The sequence below is a fragment of the Taeniopygia guttata genome, chromosome 10 (genome assembly GCF_048771995.1).
Source record: "Taeniopygia guttata chromosome 10, bTaeGut7.mat, whole genome shotgun sequence".
Classification (NCBI taxonomy): Eukaryota; Metazoa; Chordata; class Aves; order Passeriformes; family Estrildidae; genus Taeniopygia; species Taeniopygia guttata.
In genome coordinates, this window is record NC_133035.1 from 15,919,939 (window position 1) to 15,940,133 (window position 20,195).

At 38.8% G+C, this 20,195-nt stretch overlaps 1 long non-coding RNA gene across 1 annotated transcript in view; it reads right to left on the reverse strand.

Moving 5' to 3' along the window:
• Positions 1–20,195, reverse strand: part of LOC140684819 (uncharacterized) — a 72,409-nt gene that overhangs the window by 20,632 nt on the left and 31,582 nt on the right. Inside the window, exon 4 of the long non-coding RNA XR_012057625.1 lies at positions 555–739. This is a non-coding gene — a long non-coding RNA (uncharacterized lncRNA). The remainder of the gene's footprint in view (positions 1–554; positions 740–20,195) is intronic.

The window sequence follows — 20,195 nt, forward strand, 5'->3', positions numbered from 1 at the left end:
GATGATACAGAACATAAATAGGAAACTTCCCTAAATGTGAAGGTGACTAGATTCCGAATCTTTTTTTTCAAAAGTCTACAAAATGAAGTCTGAACACTGAGTTCTCAATCCCACACTTTGGGAGTGGATGACATCTTGCTCCAAACTATACTCACTGCCTCCTAGCACAGCTGTTGTAAAGAAAATTCCCAGGCACCAAGGAGGACCAAAGAGATGAAAAGGGAAACTAAGGAACTTGGTGCTGCTGTACAATAAATATAAATGCTCCCTAACTCCTCGAGGCCTGATCTAGAAAACTACTTCAATATGCAGCTGACTTTCAGCACATGAGTAATCCCTTTGACTTTAAAGAATTAGTCATGTGCTTAAAGTTTAGTGCCCTGCTGGATTGGGACCCAGCCTCCAAAACAAAGTATGGCTGCGATTCAGTGATTAATTATAGCCCTCAGATGGACAAGCCAGTTGGGTGAAACAAGAATTGGCCCAACCCTTTGCCCTTCTCCGAAAACAAATCTGAATAAAGGTCAAAAGAGTTTAGTTAAGGATGTACTTACCAAACTTTCAAACCTTTTGAGGATGCATCCACCACCAGTAAAGGCTCTGGCATTGTGTCCCTCTGGGAGTCCCATAGGCGTAGTCGGTTGTAAACTCATTTTCCTATATGGTCAGGCACGCGTGTGGGGGACAGGAATGAATGACAATGTGGAATGGCCAAAGCTGCTGTCCTGTGACCATGGAGCTTTTAATATGGAGGCAACGGAATCAGGATTAGGAATTGCAGCTGCTAAGATGCTAAACCCCACATACAGCTCCTATGGCTCAGATGTTATCAAGCGTAAAATCTTTTGAATAAAGCCTTACATGGGGGCACCATTGTAAACTGCTTTCCCAGTTAAAGCCTCTGCGTAGTGGCAAGAGGGAAAAGGTTGTATTTTGCCGTATTATTTTCAGTAATATGTCAAAGGCCACTGAAATCAATTCCCATTAATTCTAAAGGACCTTCCATAGTAAAAATAATACCCAGTAAAAGCACTATAATGAAAACACTGTTTAAACTATTCTGCTCTTCTAAGGATGGCTAGAAACTGATCTTCTTCCGTGAGATGATATTGTAAAAATTCCAGTGTTAATTTCTAGTATAGAAGCTTAAGTGAGATGGGTTTCTGATTAATAGACTCTGAAGGAGTCAGTGGGATTTTGGAGTAGTTTTTGCTTTAGTCTCTGTTTACATTTGCTTATTCTTAATCCAGATTTCCTCTCTTTGATATTTATGTCAATCTCTCTGTGACATGGCATCAAATTCTAATACCAGCACTGCCACTAACTGGAGCCGTGGTTCTTGTCTTGGAAGTGACATGAGGGGAAAAAAGACACAGTTAATATTGCAGCCTATTTAGGAAAGAAGTAGTGGAAGTTATAGTTATGTAGAAAAATGACACAAGATTTCTGTATCCCACAGCCAGATAGCTTGGCAAATCCAGGTAAAGGCCCCACATCATGGATTTTAAATCAATGTTTTTTGTTAAAATTCTGTTCAACGTAATGTTCTAATGCTGTCTGATCTGTGCCTTCCCAAAATCTCAGGATTGGTCCCTACACCAGGAGCTTTCAATTTAAAACACATTTCTGCTGAAACAACGTCAGATTCCTGGAGCCCAAAAACCATTTTCACACCAAGCCCTAAACTATCCCCTGAAATGCATTCAATTGTCCCCAGAAAATCCAACATTCAGATCAAGTTTTTCAGGATTCTTGTAACATAAACAAAAGTTGTCTCCAGTAGAAAACTTCCTGTTTGTTTTACTCACCAGAGTTTTGCTTATTACACATGCTGGAAGGGAACACCATGGGGAAACAACCAAACCAATTTCCAAGGTGAGCAGTTACTCCTTGAAGAAAAATGCTGGTCATTGACCCAACGTTCATACGACTGACCAGATTAACTACCCACCTCATATTAATTTACAGCTCATGGTCATCCTCACTAATATGCATTTTTCCAAACAAAAATCATGATAGAAAACTTCCTTCATACCAACAAAAATTGACACAATATGTATAATGGAAATTGAAAGGACAGCACAGTCTTTGGTATTTTTCCCTTAAATATTCTTTTCCTTTTTGATGTTCAGTTTCCTGTATTTTATGTATAGAATTTAATCCCATGCACAGATAGTAAAAGTATTTTCAATTGAAATGGATTTATACAGTTTTCTTTGACTAAGGAAAAACAACAACAACCAAACAGACAAATCAAGGCCACAGGTTTCCAAGATTGAGATCACAGTGTATAAAACACCTCTGTGATGAGCAGCGTAACACAAGCAGCAGTTTCTGACTCCTTGAAAAGTTGAAGTAGGAGCAACCACATGGGTGGAAACACCATCAACAAGGATAGACGTTCTGAGAGATAAGAAATGGACTGGCAAGGGTAGCAGGAAGGCTGAAGATGAAGAGATTTAAGACACGAGAGTAGGTAACAAGGAACAGATAGGATTTTTCTTTATTTTTATGACAAAGATGTGTGGGAAAATAAAAGTCTCCTCCATCAGAATTTCCCCTCCTCACAAACAACAAGCACTTGGCCCATGTGAAGGATTAACTGGCTGCTTGTAAACTGTCATGTTCTGATATTAAAGCCATTTTTAGCAGCAACTTGGCCAAGCGACGTGTGTGCATCTGCCACCCTGTAACACAGCCATGGCTTCCGTCATGCTTTGAAGAGAGCACCACACCTGGGTTGGCATCTCCCATGCCAGCTTTCAGCCCTCTGAGGCTTGCATCAAGTTTAGGGGATTATCACAGTTTAAAATGCAGGCTTTGTAAACAGAGAGTAAAAATAGTCATCACTAAAGCAATACAGTCATGCTTTGTGCAGCTGAAAAACAACAGTGGAAAAGCTTGGTGGCGCGCCTTTTTCAGGAGCTATTTTTAAATGCATATAGCAATTTTTTGGACAGTATAGAGAGTTTCATTTCATGTTATTGACTAATAGGCTCTAGAACCTCAGGTGTAGCCAAAAAATAGAGATGATTTTTGTGATTCTTAAAGAGTTTCAAAGCCCCTACAAAGAACTACTTAAATGCCCTTTCCTTGATTGTCCAGAACTTTATATAGATTACTAGATAGAGACCCTGGAATCAAAATCTGTTAAAGTCAATGAAAATATTTCCATTGGCTTCAATGAAAGCTTCATTTAGCCTAAAAATAATCCATTATGTGAGGCAAATTTGCCCACTGAGTTCTGGCCAGATCTGATTTTAGAGGAGTTCAACTGGAAATCATCACTCATTCTTTTGGATGCTGTGAAGAAAAGGGCTTCTTTATTCCTCACCTCAGACTCATTAGGTTTAAGATGTACCATAGAACTTACCACATCTAACTAGCAACTATTAAGTAGCTTTCGTTTTTCATTACTTTTGTCCTCTGCACTGCATAAAATCAGGATCTTCATGTTTGGGAATGTGTTGGTTGTAGGTTTTTCTAACATCAGTATCTTACTCTGCTTTATTGGCTCCACATTTTTTAATAAGATGATGCCAGTGTGGATACACGACAGCCAAGCCCTTCCTAAGTCATATCGACATTACAATGTAATACAAAAGGAAAAAAAAAGGGGGCAAAAAAAACCTGCAGCATCTGACTCCTAGTAATATCTGGCATGATATTTTAAGGTAAGCAATAACAAGAATGTGTCGTATAAACATATAAAGGAGCACAATTCCGAAATCTGTAAGAAAATCTGATTTGGCCACCAGCTTTTACACAGATTATCTGTTAGCTTCTATTTCTAACAAACCATGTTATGAGATCATGCTTCTCTGTCTCATTTATCAGCCAGTTTCAATTTTGATGACAGGAGGAGGAGGGAAAAAGTCTCAAAAGATAATAAAATCTCTCACAAGTCTCACAGATGCTGAAGTTCACAGAATTGAGGGTTGGTTAGCAGAAAAGGACTTGAATTTGAGCCCCCACCACAGAAAATGGTGAAGTAATCTATGTGTGGTTCTACAAAGGACAGAGCTGTGAAAATTCTGTACAGTTCCTTTCATTTGGCTTTTGCTTCCAAGCAGCATTCTGGGCGGCTCACATTATACTGAACAAACAAGTACAATATTGAGTGAATACACATGAACTGAGACAAATTTATTTGGCCATGATGATCACATCACAGTGGATGTAGAGGCTTGCTTATGAAGGCAAAGTTTTGGGAATGGACAGATGGTTTAGAAAGGCAAATTTGCTCTAAATTCCCACACCCCTTGAAACATGAGATTCACCATTGCATAGAAAAACTGGAGGGGTTCATGGGTTTTATTGCTTGGAGACAAACCTCCCCACACAATGACCTTCAAAGTATATTTTTACACCCCCATTTACACCCCCATGAGCTCTCAGATTCAAAAGCTCCTGCAATTATTGGTAATCAAAAAGGATTTGCAATGGAGCTAAGATTCAACCTGCCTTCTGCAATCCTTGTTCATGTAAAATAACAATGTGCTCCATGAGGACTTTTGCTGAGGGAATATGACTGTACTCCACCAAATCCATCCCAAAGCCTAGGGAGAAACCCAAACTATTTTTTGGCACCTCTCATCTAAAATAATACTGTTTGACCCACAGAAAAAAATGTTCAAAATGAGGAAGCCATCGAATTTACCAGATGACCTAGGATCTGTCACTAGTCTTTGCAGTGGCTCTGGACTTCATTTCATTTCCCATGTCCTCATTTCCTTAGCAATAAGTTGTATAAACCTCCACCCCAGATCAGGACTAGATCTGAAAATGGAAGTCACTGTACAAAGCCCAGGTGTTATTAGTTGGGTTTTTTAATAGAATATGAAAAGTGGTCTGTAAACCCCAGCAATAGGAAGCACATGGGAGAGCAGAAGAGTAAAAATAGATAAATTGAATCACTTAAGCAGTAGAAATAGAAAACCTTTCTTTCATTTTTATGTGATACAGAAGGTTCATTATGTGCTGTATCGACAATATAGTATTTTTCAGTGTCACCTGTTCATTAAAGAGTCATTTTAAAGGCAGTTGATGGATTCCAGTATCACACAATTCATCTAATAAAACTATTCATTAGTTTGTATATTATATCTCTTTTCCTGCTGTTCTGGTAATCCTTAAATAAGATGTCCCAAAGGTACTGATTCTGATCTCACATCAGTGTGTATTAGTAAATCCATTAAAGTTAATAGGTTATTGTCCATTGATGTAAGAAAATCAAGGCTAATGAGGCTACTTGAGTATGCAAAAATTACAGGATGGGAACCTACCATCATTAAATATTTTGGAAGCTTATGTGACTTTTCCAGATAGGACATAATTTTCCTTAACACAGCTTTCAATAGAGGTGCATTAGCCTCTAATGGCAGTAGGGGTGATATATTGTATTGCTAATTTAAAGGATTATGCATGAAAAGTGAATATATTGCAATAATTATGAAGTCTTGTTTGACTTCACTTTTCCACAAGTGTACTTCGTCATGCTTTAAATACTTCACGGATTTGAAAAGCACAATCAAGATGCTGTAAATTGGGGTGAAATAAAAAGCTTATTAGCACGTTCTTAGAGCAGATTTAGGTTTGGAATATTTTCTGTGTGACTGCCATCATTACTGCATTTATACCCCAGCAATGCCTCCACCTCTTTGATTGCGAGCATGTGTGAGCCCGTGTGTGCATGCACGTGCAGGAGGGGTCAGGACATTTATTAAAGCAGTCAATAAGGCAAGCACAGGACAGGCGTCTAACCCTGGAATATATTTATATTTATACTCATTTCTGATATGGAAACTAAAGAGGAAAAATCAATTGGAATCTAACGTTTCATTGTCCTTCACCTTGACTCTTTGGTTTAAAGTAAGCAGTTAAAGAATAAACATTGCTGGGGAGAAATAAATAAATAAATAGATGAAAAAGCCACTCTCTAACATTATTAGGACTTCCAAAGTAAATAAAAAGTGGTAGAGCTGAGAGCAAATTGCTGCAGTGGTGCAAGGGAGAATCCTGATTTTAGCACCGCTGTACCAAATTTGTCATTTAGGAAAGCTCTTGTTCCCTTTATTGAGTTCCACTGTAGTGAACAATTTCTGCCTGCATCCCTCGTGTGTCCTTTTGGTTTATTATCTTTCACTGTGAATTGAGCATCCACAATCAGTTTCACAGGAAGCCTAATTTCACACACTGCTTATACATATGATGAGGACTTCCCTCTCCCTTCCCCCCCCTCCTCCCCATCCCTTTTCCCAATGTTCTTATCAAATGAAGAATTGTGGATAAGGGTTAGGTGCAGATAAACATGAGTGTAGCACTTCCAGAAAGGTCATGATCCCCCCATAAGGTGCTTCTTGTTATGCCTGACCTTCAGATTTTCATCATCAGCCCGCCTGACAACTTAATAATGCAGAGGTGCAGGATTCATTTCTCCCCTCTGAGAGCGCCAGTACGGGACGCCCTTTTCCCTGATTATTTCCCTGCACTCCCGGCTGCCCTTTATAAGCCAACCAGAACTCCATCAATCATGCTCTTCTCTCCTTTCCTCCTCAGCCCCCAGTCCTGAAAGCTCGAAAGCTGCAGTGTCCCCTTTTGTCTTGCGCTGCCACACAGCTCAAACAACAACAGAAAGGACTGAAAGCAGCCTGTGCAGAGGCAGCAATCCACCTTCCCATCTATAACCCAGAGCCCTTCACCTCCCTCCATGCTGACCCTGTTCCCTTACAGAACGACTCCTCGTGGGCTCTGTGAACTGTCAAAGGAGGGGAGAGATCTGAGTTGAAATTTGAAGTTTTGATCCCATTTTATTTACTCATTTTTCCTCCTTCCCCTTTATTTTTCCTTCCTATTCTTAAACTTATAATCCTATAGTTTAAGGATAATTAAATGTAATTTTTTTTTAAAAAAAAGCTTTCTGTAATTATTCACTCACATATTTTTTCCTTCCAAAGATAAGGGGCAGGCAAAGACTTGATATTTTCACGGTGTTAAGCATGTCAGTTTATAGGAATGAAATAACAGAAAAGTTTGGAAGAAAGTAATTTTAGGATTAGGAGGATTTTGGTTCAGACCAGATTGTAAATACTGCAATAAACTTATGTTATAAAATATATATTCACTTTCCCCCCAGCTTTCCCAATGCTTTTTCAGCCAGTGATTCCTAGAGTGAAAACAGGATGATAACACACCATGAGCATCTGGTGAGAGCAAAGTACAGTATGTTCCCTGACAGAGCAGGGATCTGCCAAGGCCATCTCCTATTGCCTAAAGCAGCTGCCATTTGTACCTCCAAGAGGGGAAGTATCCCCTGGTAAGCTCCAGCTCAGCTGGGTATGAGAGCTACACCGTACCCAGCAAGCAAACTCAGATCCTACCCTGCCCACTGGCAGCAGGATGCAAATCTGTGCCCAGCTGGATGGAGGAGTTAATGCCACAGCCCAGCTCACCCATTAAGGCACTGTGCTGGGTCTGTAAGAATAAATAAATAAATAACAGAGCTGCATGAAGCACCATAAAACCACTCGTTTGCCAAAGATCAGCATTGTGGCTGAAATTAAGTTTCCCTCACTCCTCCTGTGCCTGGATGCACTCACATAGTGCTGGTGCATGAGAAAACCTAAACTCATGGCTGTGGGGTTTTTTTACTGAACCATCACCTCCCCATGGAAAGGAAAAACCTGCTTAAAAACAGAGAAAACAGCCTCAGCGTTATTCAGTCCTCCAAACAGGTATTGTGGGACTAATTGGAAAGCCCCTGAATAATGTTTTGCCATCTGAATTATTTCATACATCATAGATCTGGAAAATCCCAACACATATTTAGAGCCTGTAGTGAAATATGGAATTATATTTACTCATTGAGAAGGCTAAATATCTCTTCAGAGCTTTCTTTTTCTTAGTAAAAATAAGGAAAAAAATAAAAATTTCCTACAAAGATTTTCCTTCAAACTAATAACATGTCAAAGATTGCAAACTACCACCATCAGAGATCTGGAAAAACTAGCAAATGTTCAGGAGATTTGCTGAAAGAAAGAACAGGGAGTTCACCCTAAATCCCATTGAGTCAATTAGTGTTGCTTCTAACTCCAATATTCTTTGGGCAAAATCCCAGAGGATATTCTGGTTCATTTTCAGGCTTTTCTCCAGTTCAGTCAAGGGTCTAAAACAAGTCTAAGGAACATCTCAGCAAGAACAGAAAACACATGTCAAAACTAATCGGTTGGGAAAAAAATCTCAACAAACAGATGAAAGAAGGAAGGAAGGAAGAAAGGATAGAAAGGATGAGACACAGCAGAGAAAAGGGAATGATCACACTGAGAGACTGGAGAAGAAAAATAGATAAGTGATAATGATCTACAAGTGAGGGAGGACCTGTCAGAGGGAGACAGGCGGGTTTGATCAGTGAAGGGAAGCACAAACAAATGAAACAGAAAAACAGGAAGGAAAGTGAAGCAAACTTGTAGATATAGAGGAAAAGCAACAGGAAACCTGCAGTGCCCAGTATCCTTGCTTGAACACTGGGTGCAGGAAGTCACACTTCAAAAGGCCAGGCAAGAATTGGGGACCTGATAAGGGTGATAAAGATGCCCTTATCACCAGATCAAAGTGGTGGGGGGAGGGAGGGAGGAAAAGAGGGAAGGAGGGAGGGAGAAGATAGAAGGACAAAAATAAAAAGAATAAAGCACAAGTTGATCTTAAAAGAGACTGGAGTTTTTGTGTTTGTTTTTTTTTATTTTTCATCCCAAAACATGTCCAGCTTATGTCTCCAAGTGGGCAGCAGGACTCCCTGGGATAATAAAACCACTCCCAAGCCAAATTCCGTTTAAGCTTCACAACCTACAGCAAACGCAAATCCTCTGTTTGGCACCTCTTCTTCATTTCAGCCTTCATCAGCTGCAGCAGCAGTGCCAGTGGCTGTCCACAGCCCCTTGGCAAGGATTTCCTGGCAGTCCCTCACCTGGGGCCTCGATGCTCTGCTCCCCTGCAGCCCCCGGGATGAGCACGAGGGGCTGCCACAACCTCTGGGTGACACCTTTGTGCAGCCCCACACCAAAGGGCACCCAGGGTCAGGCTGGCCTCTGGATTTGAGTTTCCCTCCACAAAACACTGATTTTTGTAAGGAAAAGGGAGGTTGTCCTCTACTAACATTTGCCAAAGGAAAATGAGGAATAGCTTGGATCCCGACCAGAGGGCCATGGCTACATCCAAGCCCTTGCAAACTGACTTGGCAAGAGAGGATTCTCTTGAGGAGTGAGGAAAACCAGGGAGATGTCAGTCAGAGAAGTAAACACCATATGCTTGTCTCCCAGCATCTGACGGTTGTGAAGTGGACAGAGCAGAGAGGCTGGCAGAGCCGAGAAATAGGGCAGAGTAAATCAAGAGACATTCTCCTTCCTCTGCTCCCCAGAGGAGCTGCACAGACATGAGCAGTGAGTTCCTCCTAAATCCAGGGGCTCTTCAGAGCCGATTGGTGTTTTCCATACTGATTATTTACGCTAAGCCTTGATTGAATGAACTGTAGGTTACAGAGAGGTGACTTTTTTTGAAATGTATGAGATAAATCCTTCTTCGTCTAGAGGGCAAACAGCTAGTGAGAGAAAGGGAGAGACTTTAATATGGTCTACTTGGTTTTAAATAGAAAATAAAACCTTCTCCAGCTATTTTCTTTATTTTCTTTTCTCAATGCTGCAGAAGTTTGCAGGCAAAGGTTGTCCGATATCTCCAATTTTCATAGCAAAATGTTTTCATTTGACTCATGAGGGTAGCAAAGGTGGGAGTTGACTGCTCCTTTTCTACCTATTGCCTCCTTCAGTTTAAATTTGTATCAGGGCCATGATTCTCTCTCTAGCCTTCTCCAGAAATGCTATTAGAAAGAGGGGACAGGCTGCAGAGACACCAGTGAGATTCCAGTCCATGAGAAAAATTCATTCCTCAGGTCCATCGGTAATTACCCGTCAGGTTGCCATTGTTTTAAGGATTGGTTTTAAGCATTTTGAAAACATTTTGAAAACACAGTGCAAAGGTTAGAGCTATGGAAATAAAGAGTTGGGAAGGCAGCCTGCAGACACAAAGGTAGGCTGTTGATAAGACAGGTTGGTGAGGAAGGAAAAAAATTGCTCTAAGAAATGATTGAACTTCAGGTTAGAGCAAAAGCTTCTGCAATGTGTAATGTTGTATTAACTTATCCAAGACATATTTTGACAGCTCTAAGAGGAAATAGCTGAATTAGAAGTTTTACAAGTGTAATCTCTGACAGGTTTTACACCAAATATTTACTTTTTTATTCATCAGGTTAATAAACTCATAACCTTCTCTCACACTGGTCATTTCCTGATGGGATCCAATTTTCTCCTATCTGGCAGCAGCACGTCCATGTGTTCAAAGCCAGTTTCAAATACAGGTTTGGCTTCAGAGGAGCCATTCAGCTCAGAGGAGGTGGGACTGAAGCCACCAGCTCTGAGCCTTTTCAGCTCGTCACAAATTTAAACATTTGTGTTGATGATGATAAACACAAATTTAAACTTTCCAGGAGTGTCATTCTGTTCAGCAAAGCTTTCTATTCCGCTTCTTAGCTTAGCCCAAGAGATTTCTGCCTTTTAGCCTACAATTAGGAAGCTTTTCTGGGCTCTGTTCTGTCTCAGTTCTAAACTCTAGGAAAGTGATATTGAGAGTAAAATATTCTTCCTTTTCCTCTGATTCTGTTCTTTTATTTATCACATATGTAATGCACACAGCAATCCAACTGTCATTAATGACTTAGAAATTACGGTCTAGGACATGAATTTTATTTTGTGCAGCAAAGAATGTTTTCTCAGTATCCAACATGAATAGCCATTAAAAATCTCCTAATTCACTATAGTAAGAGGAAGGGTGTCAGTGAGTAAGTGGGTAGTAAGCAATTACAGAGTACACCAAATTGGAGAATCTTTAAAAGAAAACACCTCACCTAAATTATCTGCACACCTAATGCTTATTTTGGCAATGAAAAATGTTATCAAGATAATAAAAATAAAAGCAAAAGAAAATTATTGAAAAAAAATCTGGGTCATACAACTTTTTTTTTCCTTTAAAAATACTAAAACCTCTAAAAAACCAACTTCTTTCATATCAAGTCTAACTCAAAGGCTCTTCTTTACTGTGTTCTATTTTTGATTTATTATTTAAAAGTTAAAAATTCCTCCTGACCAAAGACATATGGAAAATCAATCTTTTGTCATTTTATTATTTTTATATTCTTTTTTAATGATATGGTATAAAAATCCAATTCTAATAAAGGACATATATAGCATAAATACACTAAGACACTTTTATATCGGTGGAAAAAATCTGTAGCCATTTAATACCCTAAAATGATGGATAAGGGCTTAAACAAAACTTCAGAGGAGCAACCTTTTTATTAAATTAACAAAAATAAATATTAACTTCTGAAATATGTGATAGAAAATCTTTAATGTAAAACCCCCAAAAGTATTCCTTCAAAGATATGTATCAGTTCCTAACCCAACTCCATAGAAATGGAAATTTTCATCTGCTAAATATTTTCCCAGGAATAATCATTGTATTTGGGGAAAAGCTGAACAAAAGATAATGTAGAAAGTAAAATGTTTGTGGAAGCAGCATATCCTACATGAAACTGAAATATGAATTTCCGTAGGAGTCCTTTATACCTTTCTGCTAAAGCCTTTCTTTTTCAATTCTTCCTAAAACACTTCATCCAATTTTGTTATGTCCCAGTTCAGTGATCAGTACCACCATCATCAAAAATTTCCTTTTATTTTTTTTTTCCCCTGTTGGACTATTTTACATCTCTACCTTCTTTTTACCAATATATTCCAAGTTGTGTCTCTTTTGTAAAGCAAATATATGCTTGTTTAAAAGCAAAACTAGCAGAAAGCTATTTTCCTCTATAAATTATACATTATACATTATTTATTTTCTAATATTTAAAAACAACAAAAAAGAAAATTTTCAATACATTTTCCAGTCATTTTTTAATTACTTCATTCTACCACTCCACTGCAAAGTCTTCCTAACACCTCCCAGTGTGATTGTTTCCTGCTAACAGAGACATTTTGCAGACAGATTGAGTGTCAATATTATTAGCAGCAAATTATTCACGTTGCGTGAATAGCCTTACAATCCTTATTTACTGCGAACATGCAGGAGCCTATTGTTTTTTAAATAAGTTTTACTAAGTTCTCAGGGGTATGATGGCATCTTCTGGGTGTTGTCAAGGCTTTTAGGGCAGCAGAGATGAAAATGTCATGTTTGGATTCAAGAGGTGACAGTGACACCAATACCGAGTTTGTCCCTAAAATCCTGAAGGCTGCAGAAATGGGCAACAACCTTGTGTGAAATACCAGGTGCTTGTCTGCTTGTGTGGCACATAGATAAAGGTAGGGAATGAGTAGCTGTATCAACCAGTTTGCTGCTGAAATAGCCTTTCACTGTTTATTTTCCAGCTAAGTCAATTAGGCAAGGTGGTGCATCAACATTCAGTATGTGCTGATTTCAGATATATTGGCAGGGTTTTAAATAAACACCAATGAAGGGAGTATACATCTGTTAAAAAAAAAAAAAAGGCAAGCTCTTAGGGAAATAAATACTAAAGATGGCATGCTACAATCTAAAAAGACAGGAGCTGGAAGACTGTTTTGTTGTTGTGAGGGTAATTTTTTTCTGCAGATGACTTCATCTCCCAAATAAGTTGTTTTTTGGTTTTTTTTAAACACAAGACTTTAAGCTTTCTCAGTTACAGTGCTGTCTTGTTTGAATGCATGCATAAATAAATTTTGATCATCTGCTTCAAATCTAACTTTATGTGAAAAATTCAAGAGGTAGTTGTGAGCTACCTAATTAAAACACCGAGACCAGCCCCACTAAGTGATTCCAGTTCTATGTCAACGTTGTGCTGCTGGAATTCAAAGAACCCAATTGTACCAATTCAGGTAAATGTAAGTATGATTTTAGGGCAGAATCTGTAAATACCTTTTTGGAAGGAGATACCCTGAGCAACAGGGTTATGGTCTGCAGGAACCTTGGCCTGAAAATAGATAAAATATATGGGGAATAGGATAAAATAGAAGGGGACACTTAAGTGTTCAGGGTCAGACAGCTTCATATGTCAGAATCAGGACTGAAGCCTGGAGAGCCTAATCCCCAGATCAGTGTTTTTCTCACCGGATCTATAAATCAGTAATTATCCCAGTGTAGCACATAAATAACATTTTTAGTGCATTTGGCCCACAGTCTTGTGCACACCTTTTTCTCCCATTCCTGTCTTATGAGTTACAGCTCCATTCCATGGATTTCTTCCTGCCATGCTACAAAGGGTAGAGAGATGCAGCCCACCAGAACAATGGCTCTGAGGAAGGCATTTCTCCTTCTCATCCACCCAGCCTCTGCTTTATTAAACACTTGATCAGTTGGCTTAAAAATTAACCATATGGTGCTGCTTGTAGGGTAGAGATTCAAGTCTCAAAGAAGGGCATCATGTATTTGTATTTAGCCTGGTTGGGCAAAGGATTTCAGTATGCACATCACTGTCTACTTACTGTCATTAGTGGAACATGAGCAGGAGAGGACTAGAAAACTTCTTGAACCATGTACCCACAAATAAGGGAACAAAATTCCCCTAAGATGTCTGATGACTGAAGCATACAGAAAAAAAAATGAGGACCTGTGAGTGCATTGATTTGTTTCCAGTGTGTTACTCTACTCCAGCCCACCACTTATTAATTGTAGAGTCACAGAATCTGGGTGAACTACAACATCCATGACCCCCCATATTGACTCAGAACATTTGTTTTACTCATGTTCACACCATGCTATTATTTGCTTTATGGAAACATAGGGGGACAGAGTTTTTATGCAGATAAAAGTTTGGGGGATAGATATTTTGACTAGGGAAGTTATGTTATAGTCTCAGAAAAGTAGTGTTGCATGGATTGAATATTTGATGTTCTCTTTTTGGCTCAAAAAATATTATACTAATCCAAATCAAGATATGGGATCTAGGTTTCTAATCATCTGCCAAATACCAATTCTGAGCATTAAATATATGAACAGTTTATAGGATGAAATGTCCTGCGGTACAGTCATGCAATCACTAGAAAAGAATAACTTTTTTTTTTAATCTGCATGATAGCTGAAAAAATATTCATCCCTATAGTCACTGTAATATGAATAATTTAAGGAACTTGAATAAGCAACATTAAGAATCCTTTGCAATGCCACTGAAATCATAGAAATGGCAGTCAGAAATTTTCTGTACTCTTCTGACTCTGGGACTCAAGAAAAGTCATGGTACCTCTAGACGACCCATGAGTTTTTCTGTCCATAAAATGTGTATTTTAAATAATATGAATCTAATCTCAAGGCTGTTCTCAGTCCAGCTAATTTTTGGGAAGTGTTCTCAGACCAATGGATGAAACTGCTATATTAGTTCAAACAATGATGATGATTATCTTTCAGGGATTTTTTATCCTCAGTGAAAAGCAAAAGGAATTACTGGCCAATTTTGCCTAGTAAATGCTGAATACTTGGAACACTTCCCGTTCATACTCATTCTGTGGCTTTCCTGTGTCTGACTTATGTTTATCTTCATTAAGTGGAATAATGCAAGTCAAAATAGCTACAAGTAAACTGTCTGCTGGATAGGGAGCAGTTGTTAGTTCATGGGAAATGGATCGTAAAAAATGTGCTACTCTGACTTCAGAAAAGAGCTCTAAATTGATCCATTTCCAGTTCAAAGCTTCTTAAAACATACTGAGCAATTCTCACCTGATATTTCATCACCATCATCGCATGTCTTTCTAGTTCAAGAGGGGGTGGATTACGCTGGAAGTTTCTGTTTCTGCCAAAGTTCAGCAGAAAGTTCTGATTCACATGGGGAGGCAGGGAGAACATCTTCAATCCTAACTGGAAGGCAGCTTGAGCAAGCAATTGTCCTGGGTTCTTTGAACTTTGGAAGAGGTGGGGATGCAGTCATATAGAAGATGAACTACTTCCCTTGAAGGAGTACAGCACAGATCTGTGCAGATTGATGGAGTCATAAGTCACTGGGAGCTAACCTGGGTACAGCCTTAGGTAAGGCTGAAAGCTAAAGTCATTCCAGGTGGGCTGGTGGAAGGAAAAAACAAATCCTAGACATTCACATATGAGGTCGTAACTTCAGTTCCATTGCAGCCCACATATAAATATTTGAGATTTATATTTTAGAAGCTTTAAGCCTCTCTATAAAATGCATTTAACTTTGGGTTTTATTTTAAAATGCCTCCTGAGTCAGAGAGGTGCCATGCTCTCTCAAAGATTTCAGGCAAATCTCTCTTGACCAATCCAAATCCATAAGCCAAACCATATGATTTCAAAATCCCTTCAATTGCCTCCTGGATCATATGTCCACATCTGGAAATGATGGATATTCTCTTCCCAGCTGCAGAAGAGGGAAATTCTGCATTAGGCTAGAAACACTGTGTAAATTGCAAAGGAGAAGGGTCAGCTTTCTAAAATTACAGTGGTCAAGGCAAGTCAAGCACTTTAATGGCAGGCTCAGGTCCAAGATCAAAATAATTTTGCAAATCTCCAAGCAATTCTACCTAGAAACATGCAGAATGTTTTTGGTTGGTTTCATGGTGAAGAGAGCCAGTGGACAACAAATTCTTAAAGCAAGAGATTAATCCCCCTTCACAAGGGACACAAAGCAGGTGCTCTCTGTAAGAATGAAACTGTGCCCCAAATTTGGTTGACAAAAAGCAGGAGAGAACTTTCTGATGGGAAATGGTTGTAAATCAAGGGAAGATCAATGGAAAAGAACAATTCAAAGCTGACATCACAGTTTTAGCTCACTTTGCTGAAACCTCCTTGTCTAAAATATTCTTAAAGCATCAAATAATCTGTTGGTCAATAGCAACAGAAAAAGAAATCTTTAACAAAGAAACAACTACAGAATTGATATTATGTATGACTGAATTTAAATTTCTCAGCTATATTACTGCTTCTTAACTTTTTCTGTATCATTATCTGTGCTGAGATGTCTCCTAGTCTCACTCTCCCATTAAGTGATACACAAATAGAGAAGAATTCATTGGAAGACACGTCATTATATATTATTGTTAGGATGACACCACATAAATAATTAAAATGAAACAAACAGTCCACTTGTCTGTCTGTGCCTCTGAGTCATTACTTCACTAAGTCTTGTCTGGGAAAAGCTTATTATTTCCAAAATGAAGCCTCAGATCTTAGGTAGAATGAAAACATTCTCTAGAAAGGACCACACTATAGACAACATTTCCCAGAGGAAAAAAGTAATGGGGGGGTGGAATTTTCATGTGTTTTTATTTTTCTTAAATTTCTCCATTGAGGTATCTTGAAAATGCATGATAACGGTGAAGCAAAAGGAAAAAGGAACAACGTGCTGTTTGAAGATCTCTGAAACTATAAGAGCTCAAAGCTGGGGTATGCAAATCAACATGAATTACTACTAAGGCAAAGAAAACAATGCTGAAGTTTGAGGATTGGTATAACTGCACATATTTGTCAGATATCCCTCTAAAACCTCTTGAGTGGGGAACAAACCTCGCAAGATAGCTTTCTCACAATATTTCTAATAGCTTCTGTTTATAGAGAGGCTAGAGATAACAGGAAAACAGTACATATCCATGTTATTTTGACTCTTGCAGCTATGTGCTGGCTGGAATACAGGGAACTAATTCCAGAGCTGACGTAAATAAGCTCCCTCAAAGACAGTGAGACAACACCGATTTACACAAAGCGTGGTTCGAGCCTGGGAAATTCAGATTTGTACCGAAGCTTAGATAAGATACATCTAGGCAAATATTTTAGGTATGTATACAAATCTATATAAAACACTTTCTAAACCACTTTATTCTCAATCTACGTATATGAACTGCTAAAAAATAAGAAGAATCTGCTTTTGGGAACTGAGTTAGAAGGATGAGAGAAAGATCAGAGAAGCTGATTTATTTCTAACCCAAATACTTAGCCTCACAGTGAAGGAGGTTGCTCTCTCAGCACCATCACTGGAAGAAGAAGGAGAAAAGGAAAGTCCTTCTACCAAAGAGCAGTTCAGAAATGCTCTGAGCTGCACTCTGGAGGATCTTTATCCCCTATTTTTTAAACACAGCTCCTTAGGAATGACACTCACATAATTTAATACCCTTAAATAACAAGTTTCCCTAAAATTATGCCATTTGATAGCCCCAGAAAAATCAAAAGTATATGAAATGGAGATGATCAGCTTAAGAATAAGACTAAACATCCCTGTATTTTAATTCCATTTTGAAGACTAGACATACTTCTTCTGCTCTAGTCAAGGGATAAAGTTGTTAGATTCAATTCCCCAGTCTTTAGAAGGAGAGTGGGCCTAGCTCCCAAAAAAACACAAAGGTTTCATTAGTATTTGGAAAGCGTGTCAAAGATGAATTCTTCAACATGTTTAACTTGCCCTGGTCCCCCATTTTCTCAACCTATTTCCCATGCTTCTAGCAGAGCAACATGAAACAAGAGCATTGCGATACTGTGCATTTTTCTTGGCAAAAAAAAATTAACCACAAAGTCCAGGGATTTTTTTTTAAACAATATTCGCACAGGGCTCAAATTATGTGCATAAACATTGCTAATGTGTTTGTTATTAGTTTGTGTGACACCTTATTCCTTTAAGTTTGCATCTCTTGGCTCAGGCTAGGAGAAGTCACTGCTCTCTGAGAGGGTTAGTTAAGATGTATCTTGCTGTTTCCCCGTATCTTTAGTATGCAGGGAGCGCAGAGATGGAGATAAAAGGAGAAATGTCTATCTTTGAGTCCTCTGCAATACAGAATAAGTTATCAACCTACTAACATGCATGTCTGAATAGACTCCTTTGGCAGGAGGGAGATTTTATCTGTCCTGACATGTGAATTCCTCCCTCATGTCAATCCATGAAAGTACTAAAGAATAAACTCTCTAGTAAAATGAATGTGGCATACCACTGGGACTTAGAGAGCACCATATTTTCCCCTAGTTACTTTTTTTAAAAATTTTCCAACTGAATCCTCGATATCCATATAAATTAGTCACTCTGAAGGGCTACTTGAAAATCTATTGCTTTAATCTCATCGGCTTGGGGAGGGTGCTCTCCGCTGAGGCTGGGGAGTTTGTTGTCTCTATTTTCCCTCTTCAGCCGAGCAATGCGCCATCGCATCCAGCCCCCGCGCAGAAGCGTTCGAGGAGCATTTGTGCTGGAAGCTTTGCAGCTGTGCAAGTTAAATGAGCAGGCACTCGGCTGCCCTCAGATCTGGTAGGCCCCAAGGTACAGATATGAGCAGTCAAAATGTCCTATTTAGCATCCTGAACTGCCCACCCATGCGCGAGGGAAGAGGAGGCAAGGTTCTGAATGAAGCCGAACGCAGCTGCAGTTATTACATCGTGGGGGCACGAGAGGGAAAGTCACATTGGTCTGTTTGCAGATGAATTGTCAATCTGGTTTCACAAATACTTGTTTCTGTGCTCATCACCAGTGCAAGGACTCTTCATTCACCAGTCTCTATAGCACCTCAAACAAGGCTGCCTGGCTGCTGAAATGGATCCTGTACTCTTCATTTATGCCACAATTTCACATTGATAGCGGTCATACAAGGAGAATAATAATTATTTTTATACAGCAAAATGTAACTGAAATAGCAAAAAAGGCAATAAATGAAGAGGTAAAATAAAAATGATCCATCTTTTCTTCTTTTGGTCTCCAGTGTTTATCCCTAGATATTTATGATGTACTACATAACAATATATTGGTTCTCACTATATTCTGTTGAAGGAAAAACTTATACTTTGATTTATGTTTTGCCTGAGCTCTCGTGTCTCAATTTAGGAATTTAAACACTAGAAAATTCTTACTATTCTTTATTAACATTTTAATTAGTCTCTTTATAACCAGGCACACTGCAATCCATAATAGTCTTTTTCACTTTCCCTTAATTTATTTGCACTGCATACATTATTTTCACCTGTTCCTTTTGTCTGGTGCCTCTGATGCAAGTTACAGTCCGTGGACTGCTTCTCTTCCACTTTTTTCATGTCCTGTACATCTATAGCTGGAATTCTGATTTCAAAACAAATGTAAAAACTCAAAGAAAATCCATCAGGTATTTAATGACCTGGATATAAAACCACAAAATAATCTCATGGACAATGACAGCCTTTTCCTCTTTGTGACTTTCCAATGGATATTCAGCTATTTGATAAGGACCTACACATTGAATTAATCAACAGAACACCAAATTCTAAAAATAATGCAACTCAAGACTACATAAAAAATATAGCAGCCTAATAATCATACAGGTAACACAGGAATCAGGTGAAGATACTGGATTCAGATGAGAAGCATGCTGGATTAACAAGGAGCCTCATGACTGTGTTTATTCACAATTTAACCAGGGATGGAAGGACCTGGAGAACAATCCTGACACGGCCAAAGGGTGTTCTACCTCTGGAATGTTCTTCTGCTCTCAGCTCTCTAACAGAGTTTGAAGCTTTGCCACAAATACAGATTGATAGCAACAGGTTAGAGTGGTTCTTCACTCATTACTTTTTAAAAATCATTTGCGCCCAGGGTGACATTTTCAAACTACTTTTTTCAAGTCTTTTCAGCTTAGCTAAGCTAAATCTTATTCGAAACCTTACAGAAGAGGAAAAAAAATAAAACACAATCCTCTTACTTTATGGATCAGAGGATTTCCCAATAGATTAAGACTTTTCCTTTCTAATATTGCAAATTTCTCATTTTGAGTGCAGAACTAGAAAAAAAAGAGACTCAAGTGACAGGTTTGGAGTCTGGAAAAGTGTTGGTGGGGTTTTCCTTGGACCTGTAACTTAGTGAGAGAAATAATCATTCAAAGCACATTTATCCTCTAACTCTTTCCTTTACCGTGATAACAAACTGGAAAAAGTTGAAAACCTGCAAATTTAAGTAACATTGAATGAAATGTTGGAACAAGTGTCAAACAAGGAGAATCTCACACTGGGTTAAATCCAGAGCAGAGAAAGCAGTAATCAGCTGTTTGATGTCTGTCTCTCTCTAGGCACATATGCACATCCACACACAAACTCAGCCAAAGTGCTTGATCCTGCCCGTTTCCAAGCAAGAGGGTCTCCCAGAGCAGAAAAATCATTGCTCGGGCATGTGCACACAG